Genomic DNA, 15,939 nt, shown 5'->3' with positions numbered 1-15,939 from the left:
ATTAGGGGACTGGAGCACCTTTCTTATGAGGAAAGGCTGAGGGACTTGGGTCTCTTTAGTCTAGAGAAAAGAAGATTGAGGGGGGATCTTATTAATACATACAAATACTTAATGGGAGGATGCCAGGGGGATGGGAGCAGTCTTTTTTCAGTGGCGCCCAGTGATAGGACGAGGGGTAATGGGCATAAACTTGAACATAGGAAGTTCCATCTTAACATGAGAAAGAACTTCTTTACTTTGAGGGTAGTGGAGCACTGGCTCAGGCTGCCCAGAGAGGTGGTGGAGTCTCCCACTCTGGAGACATTCAAAACCCGCCTGGACGCTGTCCTGTGTAACCTGCTGTAGGTGACCCTGCTCTGGCAGGAGGGTTGGACTAGATGATCTCCAGAGGTCCCTTCCAACCCTAACAATTCTGTGAATTCTGTGAATTCTGTGAACCCCAGGCTGTTGCTGGCTCAAGGGCCACCTCTGATCAGGTCTTGATATGGCCTCGACTATGACTACCAAAACCAATTCTCTTTCTTTTCCTGTTAGCTGTTATTAACTGATGGTTTTAGCAGAAGCATCTTTAGCCATAAGGAAAGACTTGGCAAGCTGTCCCGCATCCCCTTGGCATACATGTCCACTGTCCTCACCCGCACCAGGACAAACCCTTTCAAATTACAGGGGCTCACTGACGATCAAATCCCCTCACCATTCCTGTAAGTGGTTCCTGCTCAGTTGCCAGGTGAGCATGTTCCCTTCCAGCATTTGGGTGCTCTGGCAAGAGCAGGACGGAAACTTCAGCCCTGGCTTCCTCTCCCAGCCTTCTAATTTCTCTGGCTAACAAGGTAAGCCCCCTCATCAGGTTTAGATTAAACACTAGGAAGAAGTTTTTCACTTTGAGGGTTGTAAGGCACTGGAACAGGTTGCCCAGAGAAGTTGTTGAGGCCCCATCCGTGGAGGTGTTCAAGGCCAGGCTGGACGTGGCCTTGGGCAACCTGGTCTAGTGGGAGGTGTCTCTGCCTATGGCAGGGGGGTTGGAACTCAAAGATCTTCAAGGTCCTTTCCAACCTAAACCATTCTATGATTCTATGATTCTATGATTCTATGATCTGACATCCTGGCATGAGTCAGCAGAGCCCAGGCAGCAGTCCTAAGACAGGTTTTAATTTAATTCCTGCCTTGCCAAGGTGGTGGAAGCGCAGAGCCTGTCTGCCTCTGTGGACCTGAGGATCCTGCCAACCTCTTGCAGCCCTTTTCCCTCATCTCCCCATTTTGCCATCCTCTCCTGGGGCTGGGTCGGAGCCCGTGGTGCTCCCGGACTTGTCCCCATAACAGGTCTGGTCTCCGTGGGAACCCCAGCAGCATGGGGTGCCTGCATAACCTGAAACGACTGTAAGTCGTAAGTAATGATGCATAAGCAAGGTCACGGTAGAATGTGGTGTCCTAAGCCTGCACTGAGTTTTAGAAAAGCCTATGAATGCATCCCTGGGCTCCAGGTGCTATTTGATGCACCAGAGCTGCATGGCGTTAGGTGGTACCAATGGGTAGTTGTTTGCTCCACCTGATTTTCCCTTGATGAAACAGAAAGACTGTTTATGGTGGTTAGGGCTGAATCATAACCAACCTGGCCTATTTGTAAAGTATCGTCTCTCTAACAAAAAGCACGTGCCAAGAGAAGTAGATGTTCATGGCTTCTGTGCTGGGAAGGAGTCTGCAGCTACGGCACACCTGGTAGGGCAGCAATAAACCACTGTTTATTAGCTGCTATGAAAACAGGTTCTCCTGTCTGAATTCTGGCCAAATTACAAGCAGCATGAGGAATTAGTACCAGTTAATGTGCTCGTCATAACTACTTCAAGGGAAATTACTAGGGATCACAAATGCACTATTCATTTAAATATTATTCATTTGTTTTAACTTGCTGCAAGTGGGCAGACGGGAAGAGGTGCAGGGAGTAAACAGTGATTAGCACTAATTGGCGTGGCGTGTGCTTCATGGAGCTCACTTTCAGCCGGACCTACCTACAAATGTAGGGGATGCTGCTGGATGTCAGGGAAGATCTCAGCGTGAAGGTGGTAGTAATTTTAAATATTGTGGCCATTGAGCTGGGCATGTGTGACACAGGGGCCGGCTGAGAGCCAGAGCTGCCCGGGTGGTTGCATGGTGCCACAGTGCCAGCCCACACCATGCTCCTCCAGGTTCTTTGGGGTGAGGAGCTGCATGGCATCGGTGCCAGCTCCCAGTCCCCATCCCATCCCTGCAGGGCAGAGGGGTGGTGCTGAGCCCCAGGCAGGCACTGCGTGGCGGCACTGCTGTGAGCCATGGGCAGGAGAGCCGGGCCAGGTTGTGGTTTGACCTCCCTGAGCTTGCAATACCCGTGCGGCTGTGTGGCAAGCACATATCTTCAGTCTTTGGTCTTTCACAGTGCTTACAGAAAACCAGGTTATTAAACTCATGGCATGGGGAGCAGCAGCTGGCTGCAGCTTCCTGCCCCTCACTGGCATCTCCTATACCCTCCCAAATGAGCTTTTCCAGTGGGCGAAATAAGGCCCCCCATTTTGGCCTATATGGATGCTCGGCCCTCTCCGGACCAACCTCGCTTTGGACATGTGTCAAAACCACATCTGATTTTACACTCGTCTGCAAACATGTAGACTTTACTCCCCAATGTTACCCCCTCCAAGTCATATCATCAGAAGAAAAATTAATTTAGTAGCTCTTTAAGAGCAACCCACCCATGGCAACTCTTGCCTATGGGTGCTCCACAAAGCCTCTGAGCAGGCCAAAGCTGCTCTCTTAATGTTTAGACTCGTGTAGTCCTACACTGGCAAAGGCATGAGCTTTGTAAAAGCTTCAGGGCAGTGCAGGGCATGGGGTGAGGTGCTCGTTGGTGGGGACAAAGCTGAGAGGAATGTCTCTTGTTCGCCATGTCTTTACTTACCCAGAAAATGGGAATCTTAAATGCAGCACCTTACATTCCCCTTGCACCCGCCAGCAATCACCACCCTGCCAAATGCCCATGGCGCGTGCAAGCCATTGCAGAAGCTTTGGTTGAAAGGTATCTTGGACATGTTTGAGGCTGAAGCAACAGAAACTTTTTGGAAGTCTTCCTGAGAGGGGAAGAAAACCAAAGGAATGATCGCTTTTATTTTGCTACAGCCGTTTCCCTGGTGAAACAAAGCAGCGCTCGTGTCGCTGAGCAGAAGGGAGCAGCTGAAGCATCAAGGAACAGCTCAGTCAGTACCCATGAGGCCAAACTTGCTTCAAAACCACGCGGGTTTGGGTAAAGGTGTGTTCCCCATTTCTGCAGTGCGTGAAGGGGGTTGCTGCCAAGCTGAGGGCACTGTGGAGGCAAGGGAGCAACATCTGGAAACCCTGGGATGTGCAAATAGCCTGGAACGCGGGGATGTTTGCTCAGGTGTCTCATGCTAAACTTGCTGCTCTGAAAGAGGCATTGATGAGCATCCCCAACCTGAAGTGAGGCCTTATCCAGCCCAGCAGGAGGTTTTCCCCAGTTCCATGGCACCTCCTTCAGGGGCGGTTTTAGTCTGGCAGGCGGGCAGCATCTACCGGAGAAGGGCACTTCAGGTCCCAGAGCCCCAGGTGCTATTTTACACCCACCTGCCTGGATATGAACACCCTGTGGGACTAGAGGGTGTTTTTCAGCAGTCTGGTGTTTCAGAACAGAGCTTAGGTTTTGATTAAATTAAAGAAAATGCAATGAAAATGGTGTTATACAGGCAAGGGTGTTACTACCTGCTGCTCCTGGTGTTTGGCATTGCTGTGGCATTCTTGGCAGAGGCCCTCATGGGGTTTAGAGGCCCAGGCTTTGCCTTTTATTTTGTCTTTTAGTGGCATACCCACCTCACATTTTTTGATCATGCCATTTTGCTTGTAGCAAGGATGGCATCTCCATGCAGCGTAGAGCACCAAAGTAATGAACAAAGATCTGTAGCTTCTTAGAGGTTTTGGCTTTTCTCATTCCTGCAGTACCTGAGCTTTCCTTCTGCAAGCTGAGTATTCCCAGTGGGAACCAGAAATATCTCAAACCTGTGCATAATTCGTCCAGCATGTTCCTACAGTTGCTGTTTCCAAAGTTGCCGCAGTGCCAGTGTCTAAGTAAGCAGTGGTGGGCAGGACATCCCATGGGCCATGCATCCCGCTGTGTCCTAGAGGGACTTTCTGCTCTGACTGCCCCATCGCTTGCAGACAGGTTTAGTGAGGAGCCCGCTGTGCAGGTTACGTGGCTACAAGACTCATAGAAAAGTCACCATCTGGAGAGAGCCATTGAGCCAATGACTGAGAGCAGGAGAGGTGCCCACAAGAGACAAGAGGCAGAGCATCACTTCTGTGGCCCCAGGGGGGAGAAGAGGAGAAGGGGGGCACTTAGCTGACACTGACTATAGGAAGCAAAAATGCATCCTTCCTACTGTTTTTTCAAGGGAAAGAAATGTCTGTAAATTTGAAATTGCAACACTTAAAAGTACCCTTCTTACTCTGTTTGGCAGGATGGAAAGAGCTTGTGCCTTGCTATGGGGGTAGCAGTGATGGCACAGCTACTGATAGATTATTTCTGTGTCAAACCAAAAGTCTGTCACCTGCCTTATTGTCTGTCTGCTCTGTTGGCAAGAGAAAAGTTTGTGAGCTTCAGGCACTTTCACTGACAGAGGAAGCATCTGCATGTTGATATTTACCATTACAGAGGTGATCCTCTTGTCTTTTATATGCGCAATGAATGTTAAAGAACTGCAGGAATAGGTGACCTCCTTGCTCCAGACTCTCTCGTTTATGAGATATCTAAATACCAATTTGGTAAAAGGACATGTGCATACACAAACACCCCAGCGTTTCTCCTTCTTGATAGATTTTTCCCTCTACGTTTCCCATATTCCTTAGCTGCACTTAACCACATCAATTGATTCAGCTGTAATTATATCTAGGAGCAATGGTTGTTAAAGGTGTATTTAAACACCAACAATTTACAAGCAGGTAAAGACAATGAAAGTCTACTTGTTTATTTATGCTACTTTCTTGCCTCTGCAAAAACAGTTCCTAAAAAACCTCTGTCAAATTGAAAAAGCAGTGAGTGTACGGTAAGTGAATGGACATTTCTGTGAACAGAAAATATTTTTAATGTATCTGTATTTATTTCTAAAGGTTAAACACTTCAAGGAGAACATCTCTGTTGGGAATGGTTCTGCCAGTCTGGGATCCAACCAGATGCATGATATTATTTCTCTAATTTGAAAATGTGGTTTAAAGAATGAAAAGGGATGAAACCCTGGTAAGCCTTTCTTCTTCCCGCTGTGTGTGACTACCCCAGAATTTGCCTCAGAGGGGATCTGAAGTGTACACTTTCATACAGGAAGAATTCTATAAAACAGTGCATTTCAGCATGGGCACAGACTCTAAACCCTTCAGCCTTAATGTTTCCTATTTTAGCTATGGGAAGTACTGAACAAAAAATCACGCATGCAAAATGTCCCTCAAGGAGTTGGCTCAGTTCAACTCGCCACCTGCCAGCAAGGCTGAGGGCTCCCTGTAACACCAAACCGCAGCACTGCAGGGGTATCTGCAGTTCTACGTGTAGGAGCACATCTGTTGGCAGGGGACAGTGGAAAGGGCAGTGCCACATAGCGCCTTGTGCGTGCTGGGGGTTGGTTGCCCAAGAGCAAGGACCAGGTTTGCAGCTGGCCAGCGATGCTCTGGAAATCACAGAGGAGCTGAGCAGCACTGGGCTCAGCAGAGGTGGGGAGGTAAGTGGCTGTGACCTTTTATTTTCAAACGACCCAGCATGGGGAAAATAAGCAACAGGGTGGGATCCCATTTTGCAGCTATTTGGTCTCCACCAAGTGCCTGGCTGTTGTGCCTCTGCTCAACACTGCAGTACTGCCGGCCAGGTCACTCCCGAGGCATCACCGTCTGAGGGAGCGGTGGCTTTCATCCCAGGCCTGTATCAGGAATAGTGTAGCCAGTAGGACCAGGGACGTGATTTCACCCCTGTACTCAGCACTGGTGAGGCCGCATCTTGAGTACTGTGTTCAGTTTTGGGGCCCTCACCACAAGAACGACATTGAGGCACTGGACCGTGTCCAAAGAAGGGCAATGAAACTGGTGAGGGGTCTGGAGCACAAGTCCTATGAGGAGTGGCTGAAGGAACTGGGGTTGTTTAGCCTGGAGAAAAGGAGGCTGAGGGGAGACCTTATTGCTCTCTACAACTACCTGAAAGGAGGTTGCAGAGAGGGGGGAGTTGACCTGTTCTGTCAAAGAACAGGTGATAGAACAAGAGGAAATTGCTTCAATTTGTGCCAAGAGAAGTTTAGATTGGATATTAGGAAGAATTTCTTTACTGAAAGGGTCATCAGGCATTGGAAAGTGTTACCCAGGGCGGTGGTGGAGTCCCCATCCCTGGACTTGAAGGGTTGTGTAGATATAGTGCTCAGGGATGTTGTTTAGTGGTGGGCTTGTCAGTGTTAGGTTAATGATTGGACTAGACAATCTTACAGGTCTTTTCCAATCTAGGAGATTCTGTGATCTACATTTAACTAACCAAAGAAGCCAGTGGGTTTTTTTTATCTTTTAAAATTTGTTGTTCGCCCAGATACTTCCCAGTGCTTACCCCAAAGTAATTCAAACCTGTTGCCAAACTGCTTTTCTCAGTTATTTTTTGTGACCTGTCTGAAGGTGGTGGAAGCACACACTGAAAACCACTGGAGCAAGCGATGGTGGAGGCAGGTATGAAAGACACCTGGTTAAAATGCCAGCAGGAGTACGTGCACAGCGTTTTGCCAAAGCTTCAATTAGTTTAATTGTTTCTGTTGAATTAATGCAATTTTACATTTAGATAAGCTCCTGAGGTATGACTCTTAAACTAGTTTACTTAGGAGGGTTTCAAAGTCTGTATGACTGTTCTTATTCCTGGCTTCCTAACTCTAGACGGAGCTGAAAGGGATGATGCAAAATCATCCCAGCTGGTTTGATGTAACCAGCATGGTCTATACAAAGTGAAAGCACCGTCACTTGTTCCTCAGCACACGATAAACCGGTCCCAGCGGGAAGCTGTCCTAGAGCCAGCTTGCCTTGCCTAGTTATAGGATGTTTTAGTGCTCAGACACATGATCAGTTTGGGGGAACACATCAGCCAAATGTGTCCATGTTGCCTTTAATCAGTGGCAAAGGGAGATTTCTTTCGCTGTGCAATTACACGTTAATGCCATTTGACTCAGAGCTTATTCTGTTGCAATTTTGGGAGCTGGTTTTGAGAGCAGAAGCTCCCCAGAAGCTAGCAGTGGCGATAGTTGAGGGGACTTGTGTGTGCCAGCCTTGCTCATCCCATCAAGAAGTTGCACAGCACAGAAGTCACCGCAGCAAATCGATGGAGCTGTATTAATGTCAGCGGCAGAGGAAAGCTGGCAGACCTGGGGCTGCGGGTGCAGTGAGGAAACAGAGAGAGCCAATGCTCGGGAGCCTCAAAATCCTCATCTAGTGTGCAAGATCTTTGACCGTCGTTTTTCTATGATTTGAAAATGTGCTTGAAAAATATGCTTCCACAAGGATCGGTCTTCCCTTTGCTGAAGGCTAATACCACCCCCGTGGGCAGCCTTTGCAGTAGGCCTATCTAGTGTGTTATGACAGGGTTAAGTTTGTGCTGATGATAGCAGGGTTGTTTGCCAGACACAAGGCAGTTCTTCGAGGGCACAGTTTGTTACAGGTCCTACACTGGCAGCACCATCTTAAAATTCATTTTCAAGTTGCAAAGCACGTGGACAGGTTTGCTCCTTGAAGGTATCTCTCAAAGTGAAGCAACGTCGGTGGATTTAACTCAAACAAATGGCATTTGTGTACACGCTATTGGCTAAACTAGGGTTTTAGCTCCCCAAGAAAAATCTGGAATAATTCCGTTGAAGGGCTCTGGATTTAAAGCAGTGCCTCCCGCTGGTGTGTGGCCTTGTCTCTGCTCTCGTGGGAAGGAATGCCTCCAGCGGGATGGACCGGCTGCGGCAGGCATCGCCCTGGTTTACTCGCCTGACCCCAGACGAAGATCAGGCTCTACGTGACTTCGGTGCATACTGCGTTTTCTTCCATGGCGCGGCAGCAACTGCCGCATGCTGTATTTTGAGCAGCGAGTTGAGAGGATTACTGACAACCAGCAGCAATGTGCGGGGAGCGTCCCCCCGCTGCGATCCACGGGGATTTAGGCATGTAACTCCTGACGCAGCTGCATAATAGACACAATAAACTGGTTTTGCATCAGTCCCTAATGCTTTGTCCAGCTGCCGTCCCTGGAAAGCGCCGCTCGGCTCTGCCGAGAGCCACTGCAGCCCGTGGGGTAAGCGGGTCCAGACCGGAGCCGTGTCCCCAAAGCGCTGGGTGCGGATCTAATGGAGTGAGGATGCTGAAACCCTCCTTGAGCCCCCTCCTCCCCAGCTGTGGCTGCCCTGAGAGCCAGTCTGGTCCTGCAGGGAGAAATCCCTTGTAAGAAAACTGCTGCACTCCTCAGTGAGACTTTCCCTATTTAAATGGCGGTCTTGCAATTCCTCTAATACTTATCAAGGCCGCAGCAGTGACCAGGAGTGTCACTTGATCCCTGCCCAGCCATTTCATCCTTTAATTCAGGTTAATGCTCCAAAGAAATACTGTACTTATCCCCATTACACAACCACACGTCAGGCCATCCTGCTGGGAGGCATTTCAGTGCCCGCGTACCTCATTTTAGCATTGACTCATCTCAAAACTATTAAGCTCCTGACGCTCTTTGCATCATGTTGATTTATTTTATGAATCAAATGAGGATAATTTCTCAAGGCTATAAGATGTAAAAATCTCTGGGTCAAGACCACATTTTATTTACACTGATTTAAGGCTGTGGCTGTAGCTTATTCTAATTTTTAGGTTCTTTATCTTTTTTTTTGCATTCCTCACTAAGAGGTGTGATCTTTAAATTTTTTTTTTTTTTAATGGCTAGCAGTTTATGGAGAGATTTTAAAAGGTAAGTATTGCATGTACTAATTGTCTGAACTCCCCGAACTTTTTTAAAAGTGCAGCCTGCCTCCTCCCTCTTCTCTTCCCCCTCTCTCCGGCTGCCGGCCTCTGCCTTCCTCAGGCTCAGCGCACTCGTGGCTTGACAGGCTCCTTTTTCTCCCACTGCCTACAAGGCGGAGCCCCAAATCCCTGCTACCTGTGTGGGATTTAAGGGAGGAGGATGTGTGGAAGCATCTCTGCTGGTTTTCATCTCCCAGACAGCATCCTTCATCTCCTTCCCCTTTCAAACCCATTGCCACTCTTTCAGCAGCAACCACCGAGGAGCTCCTGCTGGGACCCCCTTTCCTTGCATTTAAGGTGTACAAATTAAAAAAAGGAGCCCAGTAGTTGGCAGGATGGGCTGGTGCCGTACATTAAAGCTTCCTAGAGCACAATTAGCAGAGTGAGGGTTGCTCCTCAGGTGTGCTTTTCCAGTGAGCAGGGTCCTTGGTGCTCACCCACACATACCCAGCTGGCAGCAGCTCAGTGAGGATGTTTGTACACAGGTACGTTCATGGTCTGTAGTTTACACACTGGTGCTGAGTCAGAATATATTAGAATGAAAAGATTTTCCTGCAAACATCTTTCCATTGCGGGAAGGCTTTGCCTTTGTATTTAAAAAACACAACAGCTGCCCTGCCCGACTTGTGGCTGTGCTCTCAGACCTTTCTTTCAATTTGCAAACCCTCACATTTTTTCCCCCCACCAGTACAGACTCCAGCACAGCAAATTTAATGCTGCTGACAACAGACTTGCTTTTCTTAGTTACCCTTCTTGGGCCTCTCAGATGTGGCCTGTGACCTCCTGGCGCCCAAAGCTACGTTAGACGGCACGTCCCAGAGCAGCAAGCTCTTTCTCCATCAAAAGTTGAGAAGGATCGTTGTCAAACGCGACAGTTGACTTGGTTAGACTCATTGAGAAACTAAATTTACTTCCTCAAAGTTTGCATTGCAAGCATGCCCTAAACCTTTCCCAGGCTGTCCGGACTGAGATAAGATTTTTTTCTGAAGGACAAATAAGCATAGTTTCAAGTCTGTAAAGAAAACAACAGCTGACAGGAAAGAAAAAAAAGTGTGGGAAGCGATGTTTTATTTTTAAATGGTTGAAGTGTGAATGTGCTCAGTTAAGGAGAGACTGTCTAAAACACAGAGAGGGAATCGGTGCCTAAATACCACGGGTGTTAGCTTATTGAAATTCTCCCGCGTTCTCCCACGTACTTCTGTTCTTGGCCAAAATACAGCCCAGCCCCTCAGGCAGCAGGAAGAAAGGCAGGGGTGTTCCTCCTGTCCCTCCTGGGACCTGCTGGACAGCTGGCATGGAAATTCCTGGTCTCTATCTTTGATGTATACTATATCCAGCTCCCCTGCAGGTTGGAGGGAGATTTCTGGTGGCAACCTGCACCAGGGTCCAGCCTAAGCGTCCAGTGGGGGTAGGAGAAGACACTGCCTGCTCCTCGGAGATGCCTTCCAGGCCTGTGTTTCTGTCATTCATTCGAATGTGGCTGTAGAAAGACAGGAAAATATTTCATTTCAGACAAGTTAATGAACTCCCATTTTCAGCCCTTAGTCCTTTAAATAGCAGAACAGGAAATATGAGTAGCTTGCAACATCTGACAGAAAAGGAAAGTAGCTGCTTCGTTCTTTTATGGCCTGTTACCCTATCGAACAGTGACGTGAGAATGTGTTGGGACAAACCTGATGAGGTGCTCTCTGCCGTGAGGTGCCTATTAGGCTGTTTGCTTTTCCCCTCTTTAAAAGTGTCGTTTGCCTTACGATGGATCCTGAAAATACCCCAGGTAACCACATGCCCAGCGCTGGCCGAGAATCCTGAGTAGAGAATTGTTATTGCAAGGTCTGAGAAACCATTTGACATCTGGAAATTATCCACTTTACAAACATATTCTTTATAAAGAAGTAATGCTCTCCAGGTTTTAGGAGGGATTTCCAATATACTACAGGGGAAAAAAATCTTTTGCAAAAACAGAGTGATTAAGGATTTTGGCTTACACTAGCAACCCTGGCGTGAAGCACCTGGCTGGGTGCTCTGGGCACTAAGACTGGCGACGGCTGTGTCACCGTATCCTCTTGTGCTCAGAAGAAGGGTGATGTGTGGTACCCACGTTCAGCTAGCAGAGCAGATGGACCCCAATATCTTCTTGGCTTAACTTGTTTTAGCAATCCAAATCCAGAATGTTCTCTTTGCAATTACCCAGGACAGATATATTTTATTGCTGTTCAGGACATGGGTAGACTCTTTAATACCACTCTCCTTTTTCATAGCTTAATTGTTTCCAGCCTTCCTTACTGGAATTGAACTAAATATATATTCAGCATGGAAAAAAAAGTGAAAAGAGGTGTTTCAGACATATGTGGGAAGATGCAACTAAAAGCCTACTTTAAAGTGTTTCCAGGTCTCAATCTTAGCATGAGTACAGTTTTGAGAAAACCTGAAATAATTTTGCAGTTTACTTTGGGGAAGATGGGAGAAATAGGAGTCATCATTCATAGGAAAATCAATGCAGAGGATGCTAAAATTTTGTGTTAACTCCCCTTTCCAGCCACTGAGGAGCACATATTGATTGAATGGTGCCTTGCTGTGCCACAGGCTCAGGGCAGATGGATTTCCCAAGATATACACAGAAATCAGAAGGAAACTGGGCATCATATGTTAACGAGCAACTGATTACACTGCAAAGAATGTTTTGAAGCCGTTTATCTTCCACTTGTAGACAAGACACCTCACTGATCCGAAGCATGTAAAACAATGCTGCAACAGCTGTTGTCTCTTAAAGTGTTGGAACCAGGGCTGTGCCAGCTCTGATATAAAACCTATAATCTAAAAATTAAACCAGATATTGCAGAGTGTATTAGGATTCAGGAATGGCTTATATTTATTTAGGGCTAATAAGACTAATAATAACTCTTACTATAATGAAGCTTTTATTTTTAAAAGACACGTACCTTCCTTCCTCAGCATGCAGATCAATCTCTTCCTGCAAGTGGCGGTAACTGCGACTGAATGAGACCGTCAGACACCGTGGTAAGCATTATTTTGGATAACCGGCCCCAGGATATAATCTCTTCCTAAACCCATCTGCGTGTACAAGATTGTACCCTGATTGCATGGATGTGAATGGCCTTCCCAGGAAGGGCCAGGCAGCTTATCACCGTCTGCTGTAGCGATTTGCACACTTTTTCTTACCAGCATCCTGAGCAGCCCGCTCTGCCTAGATAAGGAGTTAGATGCTAAATTCAACCTTCCTGTCTCTGGTGGCTGCTTCCCTCCTTCCTGTGGACGCTGTTTACATCGGGGCGGTCAGGACACAGGCTTCTGAGCACGGTCAGATTGCTGAGTATTCCGAAGCTGCATTGCCATAGCTGAAAGATGTATGTTCACTGTATTTAATTACTAGAACATATATTGCATTGTCTTAGAGTAAGGCCATATTGCTTGCCTTTAAATATAGATTGAAAAATTTTATGGCTGTGTATTAAATATCCTACCACTGTTCAAGAGCTAGTTAACATTTTTTCCCCTCTATAAACAACCACTTTTTAAAAATAGATATATTTAAGGTACTTGGAGCTAGAATATTATGCGTTTGTCTGACCAGTATGAAAATGTCTTCCACCTCTCTGCCTCCCAGTGCTTTAGTACAAGCTTTGAGGCTGCAAGGGTTTCAGTTTCACTAAACTCTCATGAAAAACTTCAAGATCATTTGCTCATATTTGAATAACAGTTACAAACCACTGGCTAAGAGGATTTTTAGCAGCCCTGAATAATTAGCTCTTATAACGAAATATAATATCTGACTACAATAGACTACAATACCCAAATATCATATCTGACTATGTTAGCTCTTGTATCTAAAACCTGTCACCAGGAAACAGCTTTCAAAATACTGCAAGAAACCCTTCTCACAAATTTTAGAGGAAAAAAACCCAAACCCAAGTAAGCCGCACTCAGCTCACGTGTTCCACAGCATCCTCATGTGGAAGCGAGCAGGTACCCTCTGAGGATGAAGGTCCGTCCTGCACTTTGCTTCCCTATGTTCCCGGGATGGAAGTGACTGAAGGGCAGCAGATGGGGGGGTGGGTTCACCACCGCCTTCTGGGCCAGACCCTGACATTGCAATCCTAAAAGACTCCAAGAAAGGACACCTCCCATCTGAAGTTTTGTCTTTGCTTTCGGCAAATTGTTCGTGGGTATTTGAAGGTCTCCCTGCAGCATGCCACTTTTGTTTCTTCCACTTAGGTGTGTCTTTAGTTTAGAAGCAAACAAAAAAACCCAATGGCTTATTTCTTGCCTGAAAAAATGTTTCACAAAACTTTTCTATAGACAAACTCTCACAGTGTGCCACTCAGCCTTGCTAGTTCCTATTTTCTCTACAAAAACTTTTTTGTTCAACTATTTCTCCTATTACAGGGAAGTAAGTAAGTAAAAAATGAAGTGTTACAGAGATTGTTCACCTATGGTGTAACTAGGCTAAATTCAGATGCTATTTTACCAGTAAAATAAGCAAACTCTAGTTTCATGGTGTAGATATCGAAGGAGGTGATTCTGCCCCCCTACTCTGCTCTGGTGAGACCCCACCTGGAGTACTGCGTCCAGCTCTGGAGCCCTCAGCATAGGAGAGACACAGACCTGTTGGAGCGGGTCCAAACAAGGGCCACAAAAATGATTAGAGGGCTGGAGCACCTCTCCTATGAGGAGAGGCTGAGAGAGATGGGGTTGTTCAGCCTGGAGAAGAGAAGGCACCAGGGAGACCTTATTGTGGCCTTTCAGTACTTAAAGGGGGCTTGTATGAAAGATGGGGACAGACTTTTTAGTAAGGCTTGTTGTGATAGGGCAAGGGTTAATGGTTCTAAACTGAAATAGGGAAGATTTAGACTAGATACAAGGAAGACATTTTTTACAATGAGGATGGTGAAACCCTGGCACAGGTTGCCCGCAGAGGTGGTAGATGCCCCATCCCCGGAAACATTCAAGGTCAGGTTGGACGGGGCTCTGAGCAACCTGATGTAATTGCAGGGGAGGTTGGACTAGATGACCTTTAAATGTCCCTTCCAACTCAACCTATTCTATGATTCTGTGATATGTTTGTGCTTCTAGTTAAAAGCACCTCATCACTTCTACAGAAACAGACACAACTTCACAATCAGAGGTCACGTTTACTTCCATCCACTGTAAATCTGCTTTGTATATTTACACTTACTGAATTCCCAAAGAACCAGGAGGGAGTTCAGACTGAAAGAACCACTCTTTCTCTGTGTGTGTGTGTGTGTTCATGGGAAGCAGGGTGTTTGCTGATGTGCAGCTGACACAACCTTTTAAAATTCACCCTTCACCAAACCTTAGCCAGGGCTTGTGGCCGATGAACTGCAGGATGCAGGTCTTTGGACGGCTCTCGCTGCCATTACTCTCACTGCCCTGCAGAATCACCGGTCTTCTGCATGGCTTTCTGACATAGAAACAATTTTTTAGTATTTCTAAATTTTGACCTTTTACCATTTGCTTTTTAAGATCTGCCATCTTTTCACATCTTGGGTGATATGTTGTATAAATTTTGTACTGGACATTGAGATCCCAAAGTATACAACCTCTACTTGCCAAAACTACTTAACAACACTTTCAGAGAAAATTAATTTGGGCAGGGTGAAAGGTAAATCCTGAAGGCAATTTTGTTCTTCCACTGATATTGTTAGAGGATACATACGCTTATGTGTGTATATATATACACACACACACATTTTTATGCTTCTTTACCTGACAGCAGAAAAATTTAATCTGCTACAGTATTTGTCAAGGACAATTTAGATGAAGTCACACAAAAATTAAGCAGAAAGCCACAGATCTGGCTAACCCACTTACTATTTCACCAGTAGAAAAGAAATGCAAGAAGCCTAAATCGGTTGAATGTAAGCCTTCATTGTTCCAGAAAAAAGGAAGTATGAGCTTGCATTAGTGAAGCAGAAGCCTATAACACTCAGCGGTGTTGCTCTGCCCTCTGCAGACTAGATCGTACAATCACATTTTACCCCAAATTACATTTAATGCACAACAGAATAAAAGTGGTCAATGTGAATTAAACATATGGGGACACTACCTTCTAACGGTGCACTGTGACACTGCGAGCCGGAAGTCAGGGAAGTCAGGAGTAGTCCTGGGTCAGTGGGTGATTTCTGTATGTTCTCACTGAGTCCACGCTGCCCACTAAGTCTGGGAAATAATAACAGCCTGAATAGCACCAAGGCCTGGAGTCCAAATTCGGAACCGAGTCTAGGAAATCCTTATGTCTGAGACTCTAACATATGCCACGCAGCATTTCTTCATGATGGAGAATCAGTTTGTTCCAACTCCCATGTGTAGAGCACCTTCTTCCTTGTACTAGGAACAACTTTCTACAGCAAGGTCTAGGAGAGAGCAAATGCTGTGATTCCTTGATTGATCTCCCACTTTTAAGTGACCAGTATGATGCTAGTGATAACCTGCCTTGACTGACACACAATGGTACCAACATCCCACTCTGCAAGAAATTTAGCTATATGCCACCTCCCACAGCAACAAGCTCCATCTTTGATCCTACGTAAACATCCAAGAAACATGGTAAATTCATCCACCTTTATGAGCTCTCCATAACATAATGTGTACTCCTCATGTTATCTGGTAAAGAATGTTAAAGCTCATTTACTTCTCAGGTATTTGCTACATCCCTGCTGATGTGAGAAAACACACACAATGGTACTTACTGTTTCTTATAAGCTGGACAACGTTTTTGTATTAAGGGCATTTCATAACCCTGCTGACAGAGAAAACATGGTCCTACATCATTTTCAGAAGGCTTCTCTTGGATAGGAATACCACAATAGAACTTACACAACACGCAGTTCAGATTTGTCCCAACTTTTTATTTTATTGACGTGTCAATGTTTG

This window comes from Charadrius vociferus, unplaced genomic scaffold (genome assembly GCF_000708025.1).
Source record: "Charadrius vociferus isolate BGI_N301 unplaced genomic scaffold, ASM70802v2 scaffold15, whole genome shotgun sequence".
NCBI classification, from domain to species: Eukaryota; Metazoa; Chordata; class Aves; order Charadriiformes; family Charadriidae; genus Charadrius; species Charadrius vociferus.
The sequence above is the reverse complement of the archived record's forward strand: the minus strand, read 5'-3'. Positions refer to the sequence as shown.